Source organism: Corylus avellana, chromosome 2, assembly GCF_965113065.1.
Source record: "Corylus avellana chromosome 2, dhCorAvel1.hap1.2, whole genome shotgun sequence".
NCBI lineage: Eukaryota > Viridiplantae > Streptophyta > Magnoliopsida > Fagales > Betulaceae > Corylus > Corylus avellana.
In genome coordinates, this window is record NC_142491.1 from 36,141,211 (window position 1) to 36,163,673 (window position 22,463).

Below are 22,463 nucleotides of genomic sequence, written 5' to 3' on the forward strand. Positions count from 1 at the left end.
GCAGGGACGGAGTCAGCTTTAAATTTGAGAAGAGACCAAGGGCCAAAAAAATTTTGTGGAGTGACCAATTGATAAAAAATACCTTAAATTATTTTTTTTTTCTAATTTGGGAGGACCAGGGCCACTACCGATCTCCTCTAAATCCGTCTCTGACCTTGAGGGTGTGCATGTGGACAAATATTAACAGCCTGCATCCGTTATCCACTATGGGTACATGAAGTGGTTAGCAAAAATCATTATCCACATATGCAGATGTAGGTAATAGTTTTAGAGTATGTGGAAGTATGCTAGCCTTATTAATTTTATGTATTAGGTTTATATTATCTTAGCATACGTCGGCTAACCCTAGCCGTATTAGGGCTATGATATTATTTCAATCCCTAGCTCTCTTATGTAATATGTAAGAATCCTCTATTTAAAGGACGTTATGCTATGAATAAAGATATGAAAATAATTAATTCCAAACCTTGTGTTTGAAAGGTCTAAGTTCCCTGAAAACTTAATTTATCCCGTTGCGAACTTAGGTTTGTAACAGGTTACTATTATTATTATTTTTTATTTATTTAAATATCATTTTTAATTTTTTTTAAAAATTATTATTATTATTATTTTAAAAAAAATTAATTATTTTTTTAATGGACACATGTCAATTTGTTAATAGTGCTAACGTGGCGTTCATCAAATTTTTTACGAAATTTAAACGGAGGTACCATCTCCGTTTTTATGTAAACCACAGGTATTTTTTGTGATAAAAAGTAAACCCAAAGAACAAAAAATAAAGAAATTAAATCACATGGGTATAAGGTACTTAACCCTATCTAAAAATGATATTCACATTTTGCGGATACGAATAACTGCATTCACATCCGCATGTAAACCCCTACTTGACCCTATGCTTTTTAACTCGATATAGAGAATTTTGTTTTTTATTATTTATAATTGATGTATAAGATGTTGGATAAGCTCCTGCCTACTAATTAAGAAAAATCTACCCAACTGTGAATGATGGGAAATGTTTGATATAATAGACCCTATTCTTTTTAACTCGATATAGAGGATTTTTTTTATTATTATTATTTATAATTGATATATAAAATGATGGATAAGCTCCCACCTACTAATTAAGAAAAATCCACCCAACTGTGAATGATGGGAAATGTTTGATATAATATCCAATTGACTTTTACCAAAAATATATCGGGCCTTATACCAATTTTTCATTTTCTACGATCCATTATATTGACTAGAAACAGAAAAATTCCTCTTCTATCCTCGATCACTCACTTATATGTTTTATTATTTGTTCATAAAAAATAAAAATAAAAATGTTATTTTTGTTTGTCTTTTATCCAGATAAAATACACTCAAAGTCGAAAATTTCAAAATGGGAAGAGATTTTCTTAGTATATACTATGTCGAGGATTATAATGCATATAGGCTACAGCGATAATTAATTCTTGAGATTGAAGGGACATATATGAAGAAATTTGTGAGTCTAAATCATCTCATAAAATCGGTTCAATAAGAGAGGGTTGCTCACTCCTTATACACATGCTCAAGATCTTGTCCGGCCACAAGCAATATGAGATTATTCCTCAACACTCTCCTTCATGTGCAAGCCAGTATTTTTTCTGGTCCTTGTCACGGGATAAATAGTGTGGGTACCATGAAAAAATCCGTAGACCTAACTCATCTCATAAAACCGGTTCAATAAGAGAGCATTGCTCACTCTTTATAAACATGTCCAAAATCTTGTCCACAAGCAATATGAAACTATTCCTCAACAATATATATGTGCCACATCAATCCACAAACTCATGCCCTAATGTAAATAGTGTGGGTCCATGGGTGCCCTAATGTATACCTGACTACTTTAAAAAAATTAGTGGACCATTGAAAATGATATATATGCAACTACTTAGTTTCCTAGTCTAATCAATGCCACCTAGCCAAACACTCGGTCAAAAAAAAAAAAAAAATACAAAACAAAACAAAACTCACCTAACCATTGCTTGCATACATTCAATGTATTATTGACTTTAATCGACTGACCCGATCATGTTCAACATGATCATTCATTTATATCTTAGTGGTTCATTAACTCACCTAATTAACCATTTGTATAGAGACCAGAGGGCAACGGGAAAATTCAGAAATTTTCTACATTATGGAGAGAGATGTGCTGGAAATTGTACAAGCGTTGTGACAAGAGGCTTCTTGCTGGCGTCGATATAATCAACTGATTGAGGATAGTCAAACCAAACTAAATAGTCTCTGAGTTTTGGTCTATCAAGAACATTAGACGGGAAGCAAATAAAGTAGTCTACGAGAATAGCCCTTCACTCAATATCTCTAGACCAAATGTGCATGAAGGATGGCCATAATTTTATTCAAAGTATTGTACTTGATAGCAAGATATTTTAATCAGATTTTTAAATGAGAGTTTGAATTTTCCTCTAAAAAAAAAAATTAATCATTTGTCCGATATCTCTTCGCTCACCAGTTTCTTTCTGTCTTCTTAGCTTTTTTTTTTTAAAAAAAAAAAATGACAGTTTCATTACCCATAATAAGATTAAAATAGTAGGTAATTGTACATTCAAAAAAAAAAAATAGTATGTGATTGTGATTTATAATTCAAAAGATGATGTAAAATAGTAATTGTTAATGTGATACACGTACTTTTTTAATATATATATATATATATATATAGTGATTGTATAACATACTAGCTAATATATTGGTCTCACGAAATCATAATCTATTGAAACAAAAAAAAAAAAAAAAAAAAAAAAGTTGCTCCTCTCTATAGTCGGTTAGTAATCAACAATGACAATAAATGTCAGACGGAAAAAAGTGGACCAATATGTTTAGAATTTGATGTTTTGCTAAGATTTTATAAATTCAAAACTAGTTTCTACTTTATCGTTTTTGCGTGGAAGCTAGCGTTTGCATCTTTCTTTGAAAAGTTTAGAGCTAATTATTATAGTGTTAGGACAAACTGCTAAATGTAACTGCAAGCTTTCTCTCCAGTAAAGCGATTAGAGCATGTTTGAAATTGCGTTTGAAAAATAGAGTTTTTAAGTTAAAAAATATTTTTGACAAAAGCTTTATTTTTAAGCTTTTGTCAAAAGTGTGTTTTGGATATTTTTATGTTTTTTTGACCTTTAAAAGCGTTTTTATTTTTTATTTTTACTAAAGATGTACTTTTTTCTTCAAAAAAACTTTTTGAGCGTTAAACGCACTTTTAGACTCCTCAAACGCACACCCAAACAAGCCCTAAATAAAATTGAACAATTATTTGCCCACCCCAAAAGTGTGATATTGGTAGTCCGGACAAAAAATAGCTACAAATTGATTTTCACATGCTTTTGAAATACATGTTATTTTATTAAACTGATTTGTATGAATTAACCACAAACCAATTTGTAGTTAAGTTTTGTCCATTTTCAAGAGCATATACCTAAGTGTTGGCTTTAAAGTTAGTTGCATGACTTAGAACATGTTTGGAATTGCCTTAAAGAGCTTAAAATACTTTTAATATCTAAAAAATTGTGCCAAATAATACTTATTTGACTTTTTTGGTAAACAATTTCAAAATTACTTATTTGATTTTTTGTCTTTAAAAATGACCAAAATGCATTTTCTAAAAAAACTTAAAAATAAAATTTTTGAAAAAAAAAAAACATTTTTTATCTTAAACACTATCTGCCACTCGAATTAAAATCCTCTCTGATTCATTGGAAAAGAATAATATCCAATTAATTATAATAAAAGTATCTTTATCTCATTAAAAAATAAAAAAATAAAAATATCTTACAAATATAATTAATTATATATTTTTCAATTCAAATACACGGACGAGTATATCTTCCCAACACTCACGAGCACTCAATTTCAAATATATAATTAATTATATATTTGAGATCGATGGACTACTACGTCATGCAATTAACGTCACGCCATAATAATGATGACGGTGGTATTGAAATTCTCTCAAGTGGGTTTGTTGGGGTTTGTAGGAAACATGTTGCACAACTAATAAGACTCTCTAGAGGACGTGTAGACTTGGGAAGGGAAGCCAGCGAGAAAGAGCAATGGAAATGCTGTGACGCTGCTATAAAGTTAGGATCGGTAATTTGGATAAGATTCGACAATTTAACATGAATATGACAGAAAATTATTGAATTTGAGTCGTAAATAGATCAACTCATTTATTTTACTCTTAACGGGTTGTGTCACGGGTCACTTGTGAGTTACCCACCAAACACCATTAAGGTTTGGTTTTTTTTTTTTTTTTTTGTGAGTCACGTTTTGTACCTCAAGGTTTGATACAGCTGTTAAGCATTATATCAATAATGCTTGCCACCAAATTTACAGTATTCTACTTTCACTAATATTGCATGTTGACTTGCTGAGCAACTGAGGTGCAACCTAAGAGTTAATTGATGCACTGTTTTGTGTGTACTCTCTTACTATTTGGAAATATGCAATAGCAATTTTTATACAAATAATAATAATAATGGGCATAGAAAAGTGTACATTGTTTGGACTTTTGTGAGTTTTTTTAGTGTGGAGGCCACTAGCTTCTTTTTTTTTCGCAGCACAATAGAGGCTGTGCTTCTAACAATTCAAAATTTCCTTACAATTTTTTTTTAAAAAAATATATATTGTGGGGGCATGGCCATTGCTGGCCATAACGTGGCTCCGCCACCGTTAGGGATGAAAAAAAGGAAAGCCTAACCAACTTAACGGTTAAGTGTAAGTTATATAGTTGGCATCTCAAAGCTTATAAAGGGATAAAATAACGGGAGTATATATTTAGCAAACTCTGACAATTAAGTGGAAGTATACACTCGATTTATGTGATAACAAAATATGTTAGCATATGTATTACGTATATGCATATGGAATATGTTATATATTGATTTACGTTTGAAATTATGTTTTACATTATATCATATTTTAAATTGTTTTACTTCTCCATATTATATGGTATGGGATTACTTCCGTAGTAAAGAAAATGCGAAAGAAAATATTTTATTTTGAGAGTATACAAATATACAATAATAAACCTCTAGGCTTGGTTACAAAAAAAAACTGTGAAAAATCTTGCATCTTAATAAATACAAGTTAGAGAAATTTTCAATGGAAAAAGGAAGCTCACATCACACATGATATGGTCAAAATAATTATACTTATTAAGTTGTGAACTAACACATGTATGTTTGGACTTTTGTCCATAAGGCTGACAGGAGGCCTCCATTCTCTAAGGGCTACCTTATTGCAAGTTAGTTGTAGTATTTTGTATGGGAAATTGACATAGCGGAATATTAAGGTAACTAATCAATGAGCAGCGTCTTTGATTCTGTAAGGATAAATGTCTTCGTCTTCTACCCAAAACGATAAAAACAAGCATGCAGGCTAAAAGAAAAATAAAACTCCGCAGAGTATTTGAGAGAGAATTCTCTGATTTGATAATAATTCAATTAGTTAAGTTTTACATAATAAGCTAGCCTATTTATAGAAAAGAAATACTTGTAGAGAAAGTAAAAGTACTTCTAGTAGAGAAAGTAAATCTAATCCTAGTAAAGAAAGTAACTCTAATCCTAGTAGGAAAGTAAATATAATCCTAGTAATAATAGTAAATCTAATCCTAATAAGGAAAGGAAAATCATTAAAGCAAATCTAACCCTACTAAGGAAAGAAATTAAATTCCTAATAAAATAAAATAAAATCCTAATATAAAATTGGCAATCAGTGGGAATCGTGACAATCTTTCTTTTTGTACTTCCATTGTCTGAAAGCGAGTAAAATTCTGATTAAGCGGTGTTGCTCCAATATTATTTTTGATATTTTCTTTATTTTTCGTTTTTACCGAAAATAAAGGTAATTCTCGTCCTACATCAGACACCCCCACTTAAAAAAAACTCGTCATCAAGTTTTCTTCGGGACATAACACGAACGGCTCCTCTGAAGAAAGGTACTTGGAGAAATCTACATATATAGATAGCATCAAGACACGATCTTTCTTTTTCGTCTTCTTCAACAAAAATTTCTCCAACGATTTCTTCTTTGATATCATCTTCAACTTTACAGTTCTCTTCAAAGGAATCACCAATTTTCGTGGTAATCGTGATGAGTTGTACCTGTGACAGAGGATGTGGTGGTTGCTCTTCCACTGGTGTAGTCGTTGGAACAAATATTTGTTGCTCCACAAATTGTTCTTCTAACGGCAACTCCAAATTAACAGCATCAGCATCCTTTTCACCATAATTAATATTCTCTTCATAGATGGAGCGCCTATTTGGAGATTTATGAATATGATTACAGACATATCGAATGTGGCTTACGTCATCATCAAATAATCTATCAACATAAGGATACTGAACGAGTTTCCTTCAATCCTTCGGATCCCATAGTCATCCTGGGTATCTTGTGCTTCCAAAGGGCACGCATTTATATGCGTTCAAATGTCTCCCACAATTGGCGCATCTCCTGTTGCACCGTCTGTCAAAACTCTTGAAATTCGGCTCTTGAAACAACACCTCTTTCACGAATGTTCTCGTAAAAGAAGTTGTTGTTGTAATATAAGTTGGCCATCGAATCCAGATAATGCCGGCTCGGATACCCCATGAATTTGGCTCTTGAAATAGCCCCTCCCCTACAAGCGGTGTTGTTGGAAAAGTTTGTCACTGTTGCGCTGATTGGCCATGATCAGGATAAAGCCTACTCTGATACCAACTGATACCAACTGACGTAGCGGAAGATTAAGGTAACTAATCAAATAGCAACGTCTTTGATTCTGTAAGGAGAAACATCTTCGTCTTCAACCCAAAAAGATAAAAACAAGCCTGCAGGCTAAAAGAGAGATAAAACTCCGCAGAGTATTTGAGAGAGAATTCTCTGATTTGATAATAATTCAATCAGTTAAGTTTTACATAATAAGCTAGCCTATTTATAGAAGAGAAATACTTGTAGAGAAAGTAAACGTACTTCTAGTAGAGAAAGTAAATCTAATTCTAGTAGAGAAAGTAAATCTAATCCTAGTAGGAAAGTAAACATAATCCTAGTAATAATAGTAAACATAATCCTAATAAGGAAATGGAAATCATTAAAGCAAATCTAACCCTATTAAGGAAAGAAATTAAAGTCCTAATAAAATAAAATAAAATCCTAATATAAAATTGGCAATCAGTGGGAATCGTGACAATCTTTCATTTTGTACTTCCATTGTCTAAAAGCAGGTAAAATTCTGATCAAGCGGCGTTGCTCCAATATTATTTTTGATATTTTTTTTTTATTTTCGTTTTTACCGAAAATAAAGGTAAATATCGTCCTACATCAGAAATGGATCCTCTTCAGTTGATTCACCAGTTGATCAATTCAACTGGAGAAGAACCGGTCCCTTTATTTAGAAAGGTAGAATTGTCATTTTATAATTTTTTTTGATAATTCTGCCCTTCATTTAGAAGGGACGGGCTCCTCTCCAATTATATTCAACTAGAGAGGATCCTTCTCCATTTTGTTATTTTTGTATGTGGTATAGGGCAACTTTTGAACTACATAATATATATACAGATAGGTTTTTAATTTGTAATAACGATATAAGTTTGTATTTATATAGATGTGTTTTCAATAGCAACTATAATGTATCGTCCTCCTTTAAGTGAGTTTGCGGTTTTTAAAATAAAAATAAAATTTGTATACAGTTTGTAATTTTCACTATGTGTGCTTTATAGGTAGTAGCATCATATAAAAATTAAATATTTTCCATTTACAACTTATATTGAAAGTTGGGTGTTACAATGACAAGCATTATAAGCCTAATATTTGTCATGCGGTAGAATTAATAATTAAATATCAGTCTAATCTTAGGAAGACACATTGGTAAGCGGGAAAACAAATATTTAAATATTTGCAAAGCACTAAAAATATGGGTTTATGTTTTAATCAGGTTATCTAGAAATTGTAGGATAAATAGATGCAGGTTAAGAGATACAGATGACATAAAATCAACTAACAAGTATGTGTTCTTGTTTGGTGGACCAACTGTGTAATTCCTCACATTAAGATTAGGATTAATGACACCCTAATTATTGCCTAAGTGTGTTGATAGTGTTGTATTAGTCTTAAATCCCAAAAAGGAAAGAAAATAGGATTTTTGGACAATTAGTGTAATTTATGCGTAGACCATTCAAAGAGTAACTAAAAGTGAAATAGGAAAATAACTCTTAGGAAGACACATTGGTAAGTGGGAAGACAAATATTTAAATATTTGCAAAGCACTAAAAATATGGGTTTATGTTTTTAATTGGGTTATCTAGAAATTGTAGGATAAATAGATGCAGGTTAAGAGATACAGATGACATAAAATCAACTAACAAGTATCTGTTCTTGTTTGGTGGACCAACTGTGTAATTCCTCACATTAAGATTAGGATTAATGACACCTTAATTATTGCCTAAGTGTGTTGATAGTGTTGTATTAGTCTTAAATCCTAAAAAGGAAAGAAAATAGGATTTTTGGACAATTAGTGTAATTTATGCGTAGACCATTCAAAGAGTAACTAAAAGTGAAATAGGAAAATAACTGTAACACTCCGCTTAAATAGTGAAAATTATTTTATAATAAACATCGATTTACAAATTACAAAAACTTCTTAAATATCATTTAAGTGTATTTCCCTTTTTTTTTTTTTTTTGTGACATATTCACACAAGGGGAGGGGAGGGAGAATTCGAACTAGTAACCTCCGATTCATGAGGCATGGTCCACAGCCAATTGAACTACCTCTTAGGGACAAGTGTATTTCCTTTTTTTTTTTTTTTTTTTTCTCTCTATTCAATTAAGGGAAGCGGGTTACATGACTGACTAATTGACCTTAAAAGGAGTGGGCACCCCAACAATACAGCCCAAAAGGTAAATGCAGTACAAAATCAAGAACGAAATCTGGATCTGGTCCAAAAGGACCAAACAGCAGGCAATGGCATATAAGCCGGGCCTTTTCTAGGGCCGCACAAGGTGGTTACAAATAGCAAAGAAACTCAATAAAGAGTCCGATATAGAAAAGGCAACAACCACGTTGTTGCAGGTCAAACACTGCAGAAACCGATTCGGAGCAATAGAAGGCCAACCGCCAGCAACAAAAATCCCCCAAATAAGATCCATCCACTTCAGTACAAGGGGGTGAAAACCCACAGAAAATAACAACAAAGATAAAAAAACAACAACAGAAAAGCTGCAAAAAAACTACAGCAGAAAGCCAAACACACAAAATCAACAAACAAAAAGCAAAGGAAAAACAACCACAACCAGATTCTGGGCCAACACCGAAGATCGGAGGGCCAGAAACAGAAGAAACAAAAAAACCACACAGCACCGGCAGGGGCGGAGGTAGGTGGGCGAAGGGAAGATCGGAGAAGCCACGCGAGGAGGAGAAGGCGGATCTGAGGTGTAGATGGGACGGCGATGGTGGATCTGTGGAAAGCTCGACCGATCTGAGGCGGTGAAGGTGGCAGTGAAGGGACGGCGGAGGCGGAGCAACGAGATGGGGTGGTGAAGGTGGCGTTGAGCGGAGCTGGCTGAGGAGCAGGGAAGAAGAAAAAGAGAGAAAAGAAAACCAAGAGAAAAACCAGGAGAAGAGGAAACAGGGAGAAAGGGAAAAAGGGGAAAACAGAGAGGATACACAGGGGGGTGGGAGGAAGGGAAAGGAAAAACCTTTCCCTCCTCCCAGGAGAAACCGCACTAGGCGGTGCGCAAAGTCTCACTGAAGGAGACAGTATGGAAAAAATATCCAGAGCTTCTCTCTCTACAAAATAGAGAGAGATGGGTTTAAACTATTATTATTTTCGAGAATTTGTTGTTTCCTTTTAAATATATATACCATAACACATTGACAATCATGTACAAGTGTACCACAAAAGATGTCGAAAAGATTTTTAAAATTTTAGGTTCAGCTACCATTGATTGTTCCATGTTACCATTGAACAATTGATACATCGTACACATGGCAAATCTAACAATCAACTTAAAGGTCAAATGACCGATGCCCTCAGGTAAAGTTTTGAAATAAAATTTTAGAACCATATAGAGAGGGAGAAAGAGAAGGCCAAGAATAAACCATGGGTCCTATTTTTGGCCCATTTTAGACACCCAAACCATAGAGAGAGAAAGAGAGGGCTTTCTTGGAAGTTTTCCTCGTCAAAGCTTAGAGAGCTTCTACCTTGTGGTAATATATAAGCTTAACCAAATTTCTAACCCTTAGAGTCCATTTGATTTGCGGAATAGATCCCTCGGATAGAATGAATATTTCTATGAAATAGTCATTCTTTTGTTTGGTAATGATCTATTCCTAAAAATAGTTATTCCCATGGGAATCATTAATCCCTTACACATAGGAATAACTATTCATTTAAAAAATGAGAGGATTAGCTATTCCTGAAGGAAATGACAAGGTTTTTCCAGAAAAATCAATTTTTTTTTTTTTTTTTCTCTCAAACTTAAAAAAAATAAAAATAAAAATAAATAAATAAATCATGTGGGTTGTGCCACCCCCAGAGGGCCATGGCGAGGTCCTTTGGGGGTGGCACTGCCACCCCCAGTGCATGCTGTGGGTGGTCGGCCACCTTCTTTTTCTTTTTCTTTTTATTTTTTATTTTTAATTTGAGTTTTGGAAAAATTCGAAATCAATTGGGCGTTTTTGAAATTTTAGTTCAATTCCAATTATAAAATATGTGTTGCTACCAATCTAAAGAATTGGAATAATTATTTCATTTCAACATCTTTTATTCCATTAATACAAATTTCTTTTCCTAAAGGAATATCTATTCTACAAACCAATCAGGGCCTTAGTTTTTATGCATATTTTTACTGTATATTCTTGTATCTAAACATGCTTAACTATTTTTTAATGTTTTAGGTTAAGTTGATATTTTATTTTAAGAAGTTTGATTATCTTGTATGAAATATATGAGCTTTTAATATTATATTTCATTTTTAAGTCAAAAGTCAAAACAATAACTAGATATCCATATTTCAGTATTTCAAAGCACTCTTATATGACTGAACAATGAATTTTCAAATTAGCTTGATAAACCCATATATCTTTAACTTACAAAACTCATCATTACAAGGGAAAACTTTATTGAATTTTCACTCGTTTTCAAATAACTCCAGAAAGTTTAAAAACTCTAATTTAGAGTATCAAAATTTTCAATTTTTTGCAAATGTCCCCCATCTGTTTAGATTTTTGGTTAAATCTTTTCAAAATTTTCAAAATACCTTTTTTTTTTTTTTTTTTTTATATATATATATATAAAATATTACAAAGATTCCGGCTTAGGTATTCTTATAAATTTCATTAAATCATAACCAATGTCTGAATATTTGTTATTTTTTTATAATTAAAAAGCGGGAATTTTGAAAAATTTTACATGATAATCGAAAATCCTAACCAAGGGGGACATTCTAAAATATTAAAAAATTGAGAGTCTTTGAACTTTAAGGGAATATTTCAAAACCCGTGGAAGTTCATGAAGGGTTTTGTGAAGTTTCTCTTTATTACAACAATAGACACACATTTTGTTTTCTTGTTTTCTTTTTAATTTTTTTTTTTTAAGTTACAATATAATTATCTTTTTTAAATATATTGGAAAGATATATTGAAAAGAGAGAGAGCGGAAGCATATAATGGACTATATTGTAACAAGACTATATTGAGAATATACAATATGAAGTATTACAAAGACCTTTATTTATAGAGAGGCTATGAATAATTGGCAAGTGACCTAGTAGACCAAGGAAATGTAAACCTTTTTTTTTTTTTTTGAGAAGAAGGAAAAAATAAACCTATTAGACTATAGAAACCCTAAAGTAGGTGAGGGAGAGTAAATAACCATAGAATAATATCTAATATATTCTTAACGATCTTAACCGAAAAAGCAGGCCATGCGCACAACGAGCAAATTGATCTTACGACGGAGATTCTTCTTCCTCCACCGGAGAACTCTGCAAGGCAACAGAGCAAGAACTATTAGAGAGGCAATATATACCTAGTGACTATATATGATTCTAAATCAGCTATACATATATTTTGATTATTATTGTGCAGTACTAAGTGGATGAGCCACTTTCTGCTTGATTAATGATATATATGGTCGATTTATATCAACAAAAAAAAAAAAAATGTGGATTTCTCACCAGAGGAATCCCCTTGGCAGATCTTTGAGCCAAGTAGGCACAAGGCTTGAAGAAATCTCCGTACGTCTCTGACCATTCCTCCAATCTGGAACAAATGTAGTTGGCACCAAGCGAATCGGCCCAGTACATAATACCTCCTCTGATCAAATGTACAAGAAATATTAATTGCATGGAGTGGTTGAGGCTTTACAAACAAAAGTAATGAGATCGAGCTGCAAACCTGTAAGGTGGGAAACCCATGGCTATAAGCAGCAATGTCAAGGTCTGCTGCTTTCACTGCAATACCTTCATCTAGCACTCGGCAAGCCTCATTCACCACAGGAAAGAATATCATTTCCACAATTTCCTTTTCTGGTAACTTCACGAGCTGCGTTCAAGTTCATTTTCAAAAAGATTAGGGGATGGACAGAGGAGAGACTTCAGAACAGAGATCAGAAATCAGAGAGAGAGAGAGAGAGAGAGAGAGACCTTAGGGTCAATGGTTACACCAGAAATGGTCCTTGACTTGTCAATATATTTTTCTACTTCGGGATCCGGGCTAGCTTCGATTTTCTCATCATACACATAGAACCCTTTCAGAGTAGTCTCACCTGAAACAGAGTAAGTGCATGGTAAACCATGAAATACTTGAAGATCCTTACTAAATTTGAATAGTTTTTTACTAATTGAAATTTTTGGGATAAATAATTATTTAACTTGGTATTAGATTGAGCCGGTGGTCATGAGTTTAAATCCTGATTCCATAATTTATTTCTCGTTAATTAAATATTTTATTTGTTGAGTCTCACTTATTGATGGGGAGTGTTAAAATATAATTTAAATGATTAAGTTTACCATTTTTATTAGCTTAAATTTTTTGGATAAATAGTGATTCAACTTGGTATAAGAACAAAAATCCTGAGTCCAAACATTATCTCAATTATTTACCTTTTACTTCAATTAAATATTTCACGTGTAAAGCTTCAATTATTAAGGGAGAGTTTTCTACCAACTTAAATTTTTTGGATAAATAATGATTTAACATGATATTAGAACAAATATCATGAATTCAAATATTGTCTGAATTATTCGCCTTTTATTTCAATTATACATTTCACACGTGAACCCTTCATTATTAAAAAAGAATTTTCTATCTGCTTAAACTTTTGAAATACCAGGGTCTCACTTTTACCTAAACAAACTTATACCTGCTCTCTTTTCCTCCTGCATTAGTTGGACAAGCACTGATTTATAACTTCTCTCAGGAAACTTGTGAACAAATTGCGTGCCAGTTGCGATTGCAACATCAAAACCAACCATGTCAGCCAATCTGCATGAACAAATGCAAGAAGTTCGATCATATTAGAAGAAGCAACAATGAGATACAGATGAGATCGACGAGCATGGGTTAATATAATTCTCCTCAACCTGAAAGGGCCCATTGGCATTCCAAATTCAGTAATGGCCCTATCAATCTGATACAGATCTGCACCACGCTCCACGAGCAAAGTAGCAGCTTGTGCATAGGGGAAGAACATTCTGTTGACGGCAAAGCCTGTGCAATCTCCAACCACCACTGGAGTTTTCTTTATCTTTTCCACAACATCTAGCAAGTCAACAACCACATGGGGAGACGTCTGCCAGGTTCGAACAATTTCCAAAAGTGGCTGAGCCGGGCTGCAGGGGAAGCATAATGTTGAGTATATTTGAATGACCCTAAACTTAAAAATTTGATGAGGATTAAATTAGCCTAATTTAAGGATTTAATTATAATTTGATCACCATAAATTAGGGGATTTGATTAAGATTACATTTATGTGTAAGTTCTATAAATAGACAAATTTTTCCTTCAAACTGGGTTGGAGGAATTTCCTCCAACCCAGTCTTTCAAAATTACATGTGTATTTTTTTAATAACATGTGAGATACACACGAATTTTTAATATTATTTTTTCCAACTTTGTCCATACTATTAAAAAATATTTGCATCTCACATGTTCAAATTACACATATCATTTTTATAGACTGAGTTAGGAGAAGTTTCTCCAACCCAGCTTAGAGAAAAATTCTGTCCATAAATAAAGCATTCTATATCGTAAACAATTCATTCAATAAAAGCATAATGTAGCCCGTAAGGCTTTATCTGTGGACGTAAACCATTGACCGAACCACGTAAAATCTTTTGTATCTCTTTTGTTTTAATTCCGCTATTATTTTATTTTTCCGTTTGATTATGAATTTCTTCACATAACTAGATGGTCAAGAGAATCAAATTGCTGACAGAAAAACAGAAGGGAAAATATGCATCTGGTACTACCTAAAGAAATGAGCTCCAACAATCCGATCTTGGGATTTTGTCCTCTCCCCAATCAGATTCAAGTCAATTGTGTAGGTGTTACTTGCAAGTATGCAATGTGGTGGGCAGTAGTTTTCAAGATCAGCAAAAACTTGTTGCTTCAAAGAAAGATTCTCAATAGCATCCTGTTCCAAACATCAGCATCAACATCAACAACAACAACAAAGGTAAACTAAAATCAACATGCATTGTGAACTACCTCAATCACCATGTCCATATCTTTAAAGCTTTCATAGTCAATGACACCCTTGAGAATTGATATGGTATTCTCCAAGTCCTTCTCAGACATTTTCCCTTCCTTCACACTGCTTTGCAGATTAGCTGAATTTTTTTTTTTAAAAAAAAAAAAAGAAAGAAAAAGAAAGATTAAAAACAAAAACCAATTTGAATTCTATTTCTATTAGAGTAGAAACTTTAATACTTTTCCAGTTATTTCAAAAGCTTAAGCTAAAAGGAAGAGGTAAATTTAATTACTTAATTAATACTTAGTACTCTCCCTTACGTGTGGGTTCAAACTCTCTTTTAATAGGTGAGACCGAACACATGGAATATTTAATTTAAATGTGGGGTGATTTTGACGGAGTCAATGTTCAATCTCAGGACATTTGGCTCTGATACCATGTTAAATCACCAATTATCCCAAAAGCTTAAGCTGAAAGAAAGAGATAAATTTAATCACTTAATCAAAACTTTAATACTAACCTCTGACTTTACCAATCACATCCTGCAAGAACTTGTCATTTTCTTCTTTCAATGTAACTTGATAATTACTAAGAATCAATGTTGTTGCTATTTCGGGGCTCATTATTCCTCCACCAATGATACCAACCTTATTCACCCGTCTTGGCACTAAACCAATATCAGTAACCCCAGGTACCTGTTCAAAGTTATGATCAAAAGCAACCTTCTCAAAAAGTTCAAAAGTTGAAGATATATCTAAAGATGAATCAACAATTTTAATTTCAAACCTTAGACGTTCCACGTTGAGCAAAGAGGAGGTGGACCAGACTCTTGGAAGTGACAGAATATAGAACTTCTTGAAAAGCTTCAGCCTCCTGCACCCAAATGATTTAATTTCGGTCTTCCTATTGGCTTAAGTTTTTAAGAATAAATGTGATTTAATATAATATCAGAGCAAATGATAAAAGAACAAAGAGAGAGACGGACCTTCCAGAGTCCCGCGCGGGGACCGGAAACAATACCCTCTTCGATGACATCAAGGCAAATCTGTGGGTGTTTGACATTGGGAGCCTGTTTATTGGTCTGAGCTCTTGCAAACTTGAGTATTTTCCTTGCTTCCCAAAGGGGCTCTATCTTGTCGGTCTTGTGAAGACTAACAACCCATGGTCTTCTACTGTGGAAGATATCCAGTGCCCATTGACGTGCAGTGTTTACCAACTCATCAGCTGAAACGATGGCATCCACAAGACCCAAATTATAAGCTTCCTCCCCTTTGACTGGCTCTGACTTCTGTTTAAGCACACCCCAATAGGAGTTAGAGAGAGATTATTGAAATTTATGGGGCTAGAATTAAATTAGAGAAAAGAGTAATTAATTAATTAATCACAGCATATATATACCAGCATCATATCAAGTGCCTTTGGGAGACCAACAAGACGAGGAAGCCGCTGTGTACCTGAGAGCCAAGCCAGGAGCCATGTTATCATCATACGTGCATCAAAATCCAATTGAGAATTTCACATCATTCGTCATTAATTACCTCCAAATCCAGGAATGATTCCAATGGTGAGTTCAGGCGAGGCTATTTGTGCAGTGGGAGTCGATATTCTAGCATGGCATGCCTGATATAGCAAAACGGTCAGAAAATTAAGAAGATATAACAGTATTTAAAAAGAGAGAAGAAAATCAAAATTAAAGAACTATGGGAACAAATTAATACCATTGCAATCTCTAAACCTCCGCCTATAGTAAGGCCATCAATGGCAGCAACTGAAGGCTTTTTCGCAGCTGAAATACAAAGCAAGCACTCAAATACACAACATATTTATCGAGTCTTTGAAGAAATGTAGTGGACTCTATATATATGTACCTTCGAAAATGTCAGTAATAACCTCCACAGCGAGAGAGCCAGGCCTTTCTTCTTTCTCGACTGCAAATAAATTACTGAAACTTCACTTCAGGAAACAAGGGAGTGCTACTACTACTACTATACTAGCACGTACAATTATGGCGGAGAGACCAAATGTTTTGGAGAGGATTAGGTTGTTAACTTGTTTTTATTATTATTATTTAGGGTAACTTCACTTTAAACTTCTGAATTACCAAACGGGTTAAAAGTGAGACAATAACGTTTATACCCCTGATTTTTTTTTTATAAAATTTCAAATTTACCCAATTCTAAATTAAAAAATAAAAAATCAATGATATTTTGGTCTTTTTAGGGTAAATCAAGGAAGTTAATAGCTAAATTTGAGGGAAGTGTTTAAATTGACTGCAATTAAAAGTTTAGGAATTCAAATTGAGAGATTTTGAAATTTTGAGAGGCTTCTCAAATCACATATTAATTTAGGAGTTTAAAGTGAAGTTACCCCTTATTATTTTTATTATCTCATTGTGGTTAGCTAGAGTATCTGCATCTGATTATAGAAAGTCTATTTAAAATTTAACTGAAACACCCACCTTTTTTTTTTCTTTTTTCTTTTTTTCTTTTTTTTTTAATCTACTTAATTTTCAAAAATACATATATTCTATTTTTATTTTTTTTTTAATTTTAGCAAATTTTTCATTCTCTATCTCACGCTCTCAGACGATGGGCTCTTTGAAGCTCACTGCTTGTCTCTCATCGTGTGAAGGAAGGAAAGAGACTCAACTAGAAAACCTACTCACATTAGATTTCTTACATTTAACCAACCATCAATGATTATTATAGTGTTTCCCAACATGTAGGAAACCAAAAGTATAGTTCCCTATACATTATTTTAATATAAACATTTCTCTTTACTCTCTTATCTTTCATCTCTGTCTTTTATTGAAGATTGTGCTGGATTTTATAAAAAATATACGGGTAGGTAGAGAACTTATATTTTGTAAAGAAATAATATTTTAATGGTATAGAAAATGGTAAGAGAAGCTATATTATATTTTTATAGGGAAGTAAAAAGTAGTTTTGTTCCCAAAACTTAGAAAAAATAAATAAAAAAAAGGTCCTGCTAGTACTCTAAGACCAAAGAAAAAACAAAAAGGGGGGAAGCATACTCTAAGTCCACATAATCCCCTCAAACTACCACTCAATTGATAATATCCCTCCAAACTTTCAATTGTGACAATGTCCCCCTCAAATTACCAAAAATTGTCAATATTCCTCCCAATAACGAAACTACCCTTAATAAAATAAAAACAAAAAATAATAAAACTTCTAAAAAAAAACCTATAACTAATTAAAAAAATCGAAAGGGTAGAAAATTAAAAAATTAAAAAAAAATACTTTTTATAAGAAAAAAAATTAAAAAATTTCGATTTTTTTTTTGTTATAAAAATTTCATTTTTTATTTTGTTTTATAATTTTTTTAAAAAAAATATATATTCGGTTTTTTTTTTAAAAAAAATATTCTTAAAAAAATTAAAAAATTTCGTTTAAAAACTAATTTTTTTTTTTTTACAAAAAAAAAAAAAAATTGTTCTTTTGAAATTAAATTTTTTTTGTTTTTTTTTTTAAAATTTTAATTTATAAGGGTATTTTTGTCTTATTAAGAAATATATAAGGGCATTTTGATCTGTTTGTTAGTCTTGGGAAGACATTGACAATGTTTTGATAGTTTAGGGTGGACATTGTTATAATTAAAAGTTTGGGGGGACATTATCAATTGGATGGTAGTTTGATGAGATTATGTGGACTTTACCCTTATTTTTATTATCATTGTAGTTAGTTAGAGTATCTGCATCTAATTATAGAAAGTCTATTTAAAATTTAACTAAAACACCCACTTTTTTTTTCTTGTTTTATTTTATTTTATTTTATTTACTTAATTTTCAAAAATACATAATTCTATTTGTATATATATTTTTTATTTTAACAAATTTTTCATTCTCTATCTCACGTTCACGTTCACAGAAGATGGCCTCTTTGAAGCTCACCGCTTGTCTCTCGTAGTGCAAAGGAAGGAGAGAGACTAAACCAGAAAAACCTACTCACATTAGCTTTTTTATATTTAACCAACTTTCAATAGTTGCTACAGCATTTTTCAACCCGTAGAAAACCAAAAGTGTGGTTTCATATATATTATAAAAAATATAAGGGTAGGTAGAGAATTTATATTTTATAAAGAAATAATATTTTAATGGTATAAAGAATAGTAAGAGAAGTTATTGTAAATTATATTTTCATAAGGAAGCAAAAAATAGTTTTAATCCCTAAGCTTAAAAAAATAAAAATAAAGAAAAACTGCTGATAGTACTCTAAGACAAAATAACAAAACAAAAAGGGACAAGGCATACTCTTTCCGGCTTGAATTCCCTGAAGAGCAACAACATCAAAGCCGCCTGAAAAATTGCCCTTTGCGCCTGCTCCTCCAATTTACATAAATAAGATATTGTTAGCTTCATATATATATATATATATATATATATATCAGTCAACTCCAATGCAAAAAAGTGTTCACACTCACCTGTAATCACGATTGCCTTCACATCATCTCTTCGTAAGGCCTTCTCAAAGTTGTCTTTTAAGCTGCCTACCACTGAGATACACAGACAGAGGTTAATTACCTTATTTTTCCTCACACTAATTATTAATGAAGACCCGAAAGAACACATGAATTGCTCCAAATGTGACTTCCATGATCTTATTCAAAAGTCCAAAACCATAATTAATTAATGATAACACCAATATACATATTTTTGTTGTGACTAAGGCTCCGTTTACTTCGACGTAAAATTGTTTCATTCGTAAAATATTTTCAGGAAAACCATTTTTCTTGAAAATATTTTCTGTTGAAAACATTTTACAGCGTTTACCTTACACACGGAAATTTTTTTTTTTTTAATATTTTTTTTTTTTATATATATTTTTTCCAATAAGGTCTTGTTCGATACCCCACATGGACCAGCCCAGGACCCCGCCGGAACTTAACCGGGACCTCGCTGGTACCTACTCAGGACTTGACCTAGACTCGCCCGGAGCTTGCCTGGGACCTGCCCAGGACTTGACCGGGACCTGCCTGGGACTTGCCCGGGACCCGCACAGAACTTGACCGGGACCTGTCCGGGACTTGACCGGGACCCTGCTGGGACTTGACCAAGACTCGCCAAGGACTTACCCAGGACCCTGCCGGGACTTGACTGGAACCCACCTGGGACTTGGCCAAGACTTGTTCGGGACCCACCGGGACCTGACCGGGACTTGCTCGGGACCCACCGAGACCTGACCAGGACTTGCTCGGGACCTTGCCGGATCCCGGTCAGGTCCCGGGCGGGTCCCGGGTAAGTCTTGAGTGGGTCTCGGGTAAGTCCCGGGCAAGTCCCACCAAAGTCCCGGGCAGGTCTTAGGCGGGTCCCTGTCAAGTCCAGGGAGAGTCCAGGGTGGGTCCCGAGCAAGTTCTGGTCAAGTCCCGAGCAAGTCCCGAGCGGGTCCCCCGGAGTCCCGGGCAGGTCCCGGTCATGTCCTAGGCGGGTCCCGGTCAAGTCTCAGTCAAGTCCCGGCGAGGTTTTGGGTGGGTCTTGGCAAGGTATATCGATTTAAGAATGAGATGCTCATAGTTGGAAAATGGTTTACGATTTTGAAAATCGTAAACCATTTTCCAAAAATTAAAGAAGAATTTTCAGTCAAAAGGAAAATATTTTCCATTGACCACTATTTTACGTCGAAGTAAACACCGTAAAATACGAAAATCATATTCTGAAAACTATTTTACATCGAAATAAACGGAGCCTAAGTAATATTTTAAAAGGAATAAAAATAAATTATATGTATATTTTGTTTTATAAATGTAATTGGTTCGGTAAAGTAGTTATTAAAAGACTAGCACAAACTAGACACCAACTTTGAAAAGAAGGAGAATTCACACACACAAAAACAGTAATGCTTTCAGACGTGTGTTTCACGTACAGATCTTTATGCGCTGATGCAATATAGTATTTGAAACAGCATAACTTACGACCAAAGTATATATAATGCGACCATAATCACATGCAAGAGGATATCAACAAGAGGAATGCTACAATGCATTCTACCCACCATCTCTTCACCTTGTCATCTTGATTTTTTAACTAAAAAAAAAAAAAAAGGAGAGAGAGAAGAGATGGTGGGGAGATAGTTGGTAGAATGAAGAAAAGCTATCTCATCAATTAGAGATGTGTTATACATGTTTCTCTCTTCTTTTTTTTTTCTTTTTTTTCCACTTTTTAAAATTATTATTAGAATATACACATAGCCTCCAAATTTAATAATAATTTTAATAAATAAAAGAATAAGAGAAGAAACATTGTCCACTCAAGAACGATGGCAACTGCCAACTGCAATTGTGGGCTCGAGAATGGAACAAGCACACTCAACTATTTTGGTGAGGGTGTGATGTCACCATCCACTCATAAAGTGCGCTGCCATGTACCACAAACTGAGAGTATTTAGGATTTTATTTGAGAAATAGAATTTTTAAATTATTATATATTTTTTGATAAAAGTATTATTTTTAAGTTTATGTTAAAAGTGCGTTTTGGTTATTTTTGGCCATTTTAAACCCTTAAAAGAGCTTTAATTTTTTTTACTAAACATATATTTTTTTCTTTAAATAGACTTTTTTGGGTGTTAAATGCACTTAAACCACTCAAACGCATACCCAGACAAACTCGGATGAGGCACCATCAATCCTAGGCCACGAACCAAGTTCCAAAATAACTAACCTGGCTACAATCATTATTACTACTCCAAACACCTGGGGCATTTTGGTAATTATGTATTTCTGCCTTCATATTTAGGGGAAACTTTACTTTGGACTCTTGAATTACCACCCTTTTTGACATGCCCCCCCTTTCCAAACTTGAAAACCTATTAATTTGGACCTCTGAACTTTCAATTGTAGTTAATTTGAACCCCTCTGTCAATTTTTGTCATTAAATCCCTTAAAAAGACAAAATTACCCTTCAATTTTCTTTTTATTAAAAAAAAATTGTCACAAGGTGGCCCAACCGTTGGTCACCTTGTGATTTTATTTTATTTTATTTTTTTAAATTTGAAATTAAAGGTAAATTTAGAATTTTATAAAAAAGTCAGAAGTATAAAAGTCATTGCCCAACTTTTAAAGTTTAAAATCTGACGGGGAAGTTTAAATTGACTACAATTGAAAGTTTATGGGTATAAATTGAGAGATTTCGAAGTTTGGGATGAATATGTGAAAACGGGTAATAAATTAAAAATCCAAGGTGAAGTTTCCCCTGATATCTAATATTGTCATACTCACACCAAACCAAACAGATTTTTACAGGAACAATTTCTCTTCATATATTTCTCTTAAATTGTGTGAATTCAATACAAATTTGAACAAGCTGAGATGATAATCCATAGATTGTTATGAACATGTGAAACAAAATCATGATTAATCATCCGTTGGAGATTTGCACAAAAAGTTATCATAATTAACTATCTAGTGTTAAATGTCTCCATGAAGAAAACACCCTGGAAACTATCACAATAAAAAAATGTTTGTGGTAAAACAAAAACGAAAACAAAAAACATATTCATGGATAGAGAAGTGCATGGGATTAAGAAAGAGTACCATGAAAGGAGAGGGAATTAATAGGAGGGTTAATGATGGTGATGAGAGCCACCCCATCATCTCCCACCTCCATGAACGTTCTTCCTTCAGCTCCTCCGCTACCCATTCTCTGTCTCTCTGATCTCTCTCTGCAGCTGTATCGGAAAACTTTGCTGTGGGGGTTTCTTTATATAAGTGAGGCCACGACCAAGACTTTGGGATA

At 33.3% G+C, this 22,463-nt stretch overlaps 2 pseudogenes across 1 annotated transcript; both read right to left on the reverse strand.

Moving 5' to 3' along the window:
• Positions 1–5,754: 5,754 nt before the first annotated feature.
• LOC148587698 (uncharacterized) lies at positions 5,755–6,633 on the reverse strand (annotated as a pseudogene).
• A 5,253-nt stretch (positions 6,634–11,886) lies between these two features.
• Positions 11,887–22,367, reverse strand: LOC148587699 (glyoxysomal fatty acid beta-oxidation multifunctional protein MFP-a-like; annotated as a pseudogene). Its single transcript, XR_015911419.1, has 18 exons — positions 22,262–22,367; positions 19,157–19,228; positions 18,987–19,052; positions 16,582–16,641; positions 16,432–16,499; positions 16,252–16,333; positions 16,112–16,167; positions 15,699–16,001; positions 15,500–15,586; positions 15,234–15,408; positions 14,731–14,852; positions 14,493–14,656; positions 13,605–13,853; positions 13,385–13,506; positions 12,666–12,787; positions 12,418–12,564; positions 12,198–12,336; positions 11,887–12,005 (listed from the first exon to the last, which is right to left on the reverse strand). The product of XR_015911419.1 is annotated as a glyoxysomal fatty acid beta-oxidation multifunctional protein MFP-a-like (transcript).
• Positions 22,368–22,463: the final 96 nt, after the last annotated feature.